The sequence below is a fragment of the Camellia sinensis genome, chromosome 11 (assembly GCF_055761805.1).
Source record: "Camellia sinensis isolate YWXY chromosome 11, ASM5576180v1, whole genome shotgun sequence".
Taxonomy (NCBI): Eukaryota; Viridiplantae; Streptophyta; class Magnoliopsida; order Ericales; family Theaceae; genus Camellia; species Camellia sinensis.
Window position 1 is genome coordinate 15,854,232 of NC_138971.1, and position 5,310 is coordinate 15,859,541.

The following is a 5,310-nucleotide window of genomic DNA, read 5'->3' on the forward strand; positions in this document are numbered from 1 at the left end:
CCATGGGATTATTGGTCCTCTTTATATATGGTTGTAAAATATCATTTCCTTTATATACATTATAGATAATCAAATTCAATTCGACTTGATTAAAACTCTTTTAAAAAAGACTCGAAAGGTAAACAAACTAAATTTAAATACATTTTAAAATTATTTAAGTTTTCAAACTAAAGTAAAAATAAGAGTATGGGGAGGGAAGGGGAAGAGAGAGAGAGAGAAAGAGAGAGATGGGTGTTAACAAAAAAAGAAAGAAAAAAAGTCCATGTTTATTTTTGGACTTCTATTTTTGTTTGTCCTTTCAAAAAATTAGACAATTTAACAACTTTCATCATATTAGTAATTTTTTTTTTTTTTTGTTTTTTCATTTGGATTAGAAATCAAACATAACAAAACCAGGCCATATATTAATTATTGATTCACAGGTTGAAGAAATAACACCAATTCATATACAATTATCAAAGAGCAAACCTAACTCCCAAAAATGAAATAAAATGAAAGAAATAAAAAGCAAAAAGCCCAAACCCATTTTTTTGACATTTGTCACACGCATTAAATTTTTTATGACTTCATCCGACAAAATTAAATAAAAAAAATCTAATAAAAAAGCATTTTCCAAACCAATCTTAATTTAAAGCACTGCAAATCCTTCTTATGACCCCATCTTGTCCAGCGAGAGGCTTTTAATATCTCCCATTTTGATCATGGCCAACGCGAAATCAGAATTGAAGGTTGAAGGGTTTTTGCTATATTCCAAGACAATATTGTCTGTTGATCCTCCATTGAAAAGTACTTGATCACTTGGAAGCAGACCCTTTTTCTGAATCAAGTTTTTGAAGTAGTTGTTGTCAAAAGAATTGGGTGTCACCAAATCAGGAGGTGCCAAATTGCTATTTCCACTGCTGGTAGAGGCAGGGCAGCCACGGCAGAGGGTGCTAGCAAAGCCGGCATCAATGTTGCTCCCATTGTCGTATATCCGGTTGCGAAATGTGAAGCATTGTGCCTGGCCGATGGTGTGTGATCCTACATATTGAATAAACCTTTTTAATTATTGTTGGTCCACAAAAGGAAATTTATAAAACTTATTTTGAAAAGTAGAGAGAGGGATGATGAGAGGTGGTTGCCAGCAATTAGAGGAGATGGTTAAAGGTGGATGTCAACTTCCAAAGGTGGTGGTTAGAAGTAGTTGTCATTGGAAAATGGTAGCCAGAGGAGGTTGTTGTCAGCAAGAGGTGGTTTTTGACAATTGAAGGTGGTTGTCGAAAAGAGGTGGTGGTAGAAGATGGGGGTGGCCAGAAACACTTTTAGGCAATGGGTACCAAAAGTAGTAATAATAAACAATTTTTTTTTTTTCAAAATAAATTATCACAATTTTATTTTATTTTTTTTGGTTACAATAAATTTTTTTTATTATATAAAGAAGATTAGATCTAAACATTTTGTAATACCTGACAAGGCAACCATGTCCCTTGCATTGAGACCCTTCCTAGCAAAGTTGGGGATAAGTTGGCCAAGGCCACTTGTAAAACTTGGAAGATCACTCTCTGCTAAACTACGACTTGCTTTTGTAGAATCTCTTCTTCCAAGCTTCGCTGTCCATGACGGTCCACCCACCTGATTGATTAACACAAAACCAAACAAAGATTAGTACAAGTTTTATATTCACACTCTCTTAATTAAATGTAAATAGCCAAGAATTGGCATGGAATGGAATTAATTTTGAAATGTATTTACCTATATCTATATAATAAAATAGATTAGTTTTTAAAAAATTTGTGTGTCTGTGTTAGTTAGTGTAGTATTTACTTACATAAACGGAGGCATCACGTGCTGCTACTGCAAGTATGTCTGCACAAGAAACAACTCCTGGACATACTTTCTTCACCGCAGACTTAGCGGCTTCCACCACTTCATAACCTCTTATGGAACCCTTATTAGGCCCTGCACTCCTCTCGCTCGTGGGGGTAGCCGATTCATCAAGTAAGATTGATGCTTCACAACCCTTTAAAGCCAAGAACATTATAATTAATACAATACCCGTAGACAAACTAAACTAAATTTGGACAAAAAATGTACAGAAGACATATCCAAATTTGGTCAAAATTACATAGACAAGGTTTTAAATAATCATGATCGTTTTTGTCAAAAATGGGCGTAGGGGTATTTTTGTCAAAATATGAACAAATATATAGATGCAGGGTTATGTGGTTGAGAATCATTTACAACAAACTAGATAAATTGGAGATCAAATTTATGCAATTAAAGTATCAAAGCACATGCTACTTTGGGGATTAATAGTGTATTTTACCGCAGTGGGTTAAAGTGTGAATTACCTTAACAAATCAATCGTGGAAATGGAGGCGAATAAGTGATGCAGTCATTTGACGCTCAAGCGAAATCGATTGTTGAATAGAAGTTCTAATAGCGCTCAGTGCATTTGGACATGTTTGGTCATAAAAGGTGGAAGATAGTTGTGCATTACAAGGTGCGTTCGAATTCAAAATCAAAAGCATGAGAAACATGAAAGAAGCAATAGTTGCAGAAAATTTGGTAGAAAAATTCATTGGTGAAGAACTCATTTCTAGTAATTTAATAGATAGCGTAGAAATACAAGGCAATACAAATACAAGCTCAAAATGCAATGCAATGCAAGTGAGCAAGAGATATGTAGATTTTAGGAATGAAGATGATTGAGAAAGTGTAAGGGACATGTATCAATTTATAGGGCAATACACTGCAATGCAATGGAATTGGCTCAATGAAGCTTTAAAAGTCATTATTGTCAAAATGCAATGCAATGCAATGCAAGTGAGTAAGAGATATGTAGATTTTAGGAATGAAGATGATTGAGAAAGCGTAAGGGACATGTATCAATTTATAGGGCAATACAATGCAATGCAATGGAAGTGGCCCAATGAAGCTTTAAAAGTCATTATTGTCAAAATGCAATGCAAAGCAATGCAAGTGAGTAAGAGATGTAGGTTTTAGGAATGAAAATGATTGAGAAAGTGTAAGGGACATGTATCAATTTATAGGGCAATACAATGCAATGCAATGCAATGGAAATGGTTCAATGAAGCTTTAAAAGTCATTATTGTCAAAATGCAATGCAATGCAAGTAAGAGAAATGTAGATGTTAGGAATGAAGATGATTGAGAAAGTGTAAGGGACATGTATCAATTTATGGGGCAATACAATGCAATGCAATGGATCTGCCAAACCGTGTAGCCAATGTTCAATCTATAGTTGCAATATGACCTGGTCTTGATTGGCTACTTGCCTTGAAAAATATACATTTATTAATACATATTTACCTACTACAATACTCAAATTTTTAATAACGTAACACAATATTTAGTGCAAATTAGTTTTGTAGTTTATCCCTTTTACCAATTTGGTGCCCATAGTAATAATTTTACCATTTGATTTTATATAAATATATATTTTTTTTTCAAATTAGTCTAATTGATAATTACCAAGAAGATAAAAAATTTCCATGTGCTGCACACGTGCCCATTTTTCATGGGCATAACAAACAAAACATGAAAAAAATAGTATTTGCACTAATGGTCCCTGTGATTTGCTTTTTGTGGCAATTTTGCCCTTGTGATTTTGATTGATTGGAATTTGTTCCTTGTGTTTAATATTTACAATAGAAAGTGATTGTGAAACTCCTTGATGTTAATTACACTTTCACCAAATTTTTTTATCATATTTTTTATTTTTAATTGTGATTTTTCTTCATAGACTATATTTCTTCATCCATTGCAGTACTCCATTCTTTACTAACAGGGGACGAGAGAGCCTCTTTGAGATTCTTAGGCTCTATCTCATCACTCGGAGCAATCATTAATGTTTTCCCTTCAATCTCAAAATGACGACGGGGTATAGCTCCACGTTTGCTTCTACGTAGTTGAGAATCCTGAGAATCCTCATCCATTGGATCTAATCCATGGGCAGGTAGATCGCTTCCATTGTCCCTAGGAGCTTGAGGAATTATCTCCTCATTCTCTACTAGGCTACTAGGTGCGCCTTCAAGTAGATCTTCCATCTCATAGAGTTCTACTTCTCTAGTTACCTCACCTCTGCTAGGGAAATCCTCCTCTAGGAAATCCACATCCCGTGACTCAATTTCAGTTACACTTCCATGCGGATGCTCCCCAACAAACACATAGCCCTTAGAATGCTCACTATAGCGAATGAAGATACACTTCTTTCCTCTAGGGCCCAACTTCCCAAACTTATGAGAAGCGTTGTGTATGTAAGTTGCCGAACCCTAAGGCCGCAAATTGCCCAAATCAGGCTTTTTGCCAGTCCACATCTCATATGGGGTGGAAGGAACTGATTTGAAGGGCACACGGTTAAGGACGTAGGCAGCAGTCAACAAAGCATCTCCCAATAAGAAATGGGAAGATTAGCTTGCGCCATCATTGATCTAACCATGTCAAGCAATGTGCGATTCCTTTTCTCCGCTACACCATTTTGCTACGGAGTCCTAGGAATTGTCAATTGCCTGATGACTCCTTTTTCCTCACAGAACACTTTAAATTGCTCAGATAGATACTCACGTCCTCGGTCAGTCCTTAGAGCCTTAATGCTCTTTCCTAATTGATTCTCAACCTCATTAACATACTGTCTAAAGCAATCCAATGCTTCTGACTTGTGAGAAATCAAATAGACATGACCAAAACGCGTGCAATCATCTATAAATGTGATGAAATAAGGGACTCCATGCCTTGCCCTTACATTCATTGGTCCACATATATCAGAATGAATAAGTTGTAATGGGATAGATGCCCTTATGGCTTTCCCAAATGGTTTCCTTGTTGCCTTACCAGCAAGACAATGCTCACAAGTAGGCAAAGTGACTCTAGCGAGTGGGCCTAAAAGACCTTCTCTAGCCAATCTAGTCATCTTGTCTTGCCCTATATGGCCTAATCTAGCATGCCATCTCATAGAATCATTATCACAAAAAGATGCAATATTCGAAACAGAGCCATTGGCATTTTTATTATAACTAGAATCATCCACATCCAAAACTAAAAAACCATCTGAAAGATAACCAAAACCATAAAAAATTGTTCCCAAATAAATGCTAACACCATTATTCTCAAAACAAAAGCTAAAACTAAGGCTCATCATGCTAATAACTGAAACTAAGTTTCGCCGAATATTCGAAGCATAAAGAACATCATGAAGATACAAGGTGCGCCCTCGTCGCATTTCCAGCTTGTATGTGCCAATGCCAAGCACCTCCACACTGGTCTCGTTCCCCATGTAAACTTTTCTGCTCCTAGCAGGTACTCGGCGATA

General features: G+C 36.0%; 1 pseudogene; it reads right to left on the reverse strand.

The window, feature by feature from the left end:
• Window positions 1-303: 303 nt before the first annotated feature.
• Window positions 304-2,510, reverse strand: LOC145803072 (lignin-forming anionic peroxidase-like; annotated as a pseudogene).
• Between the last annotated feature and the right edge of the window lie 2,800 nt (window positions 2,511-5,310).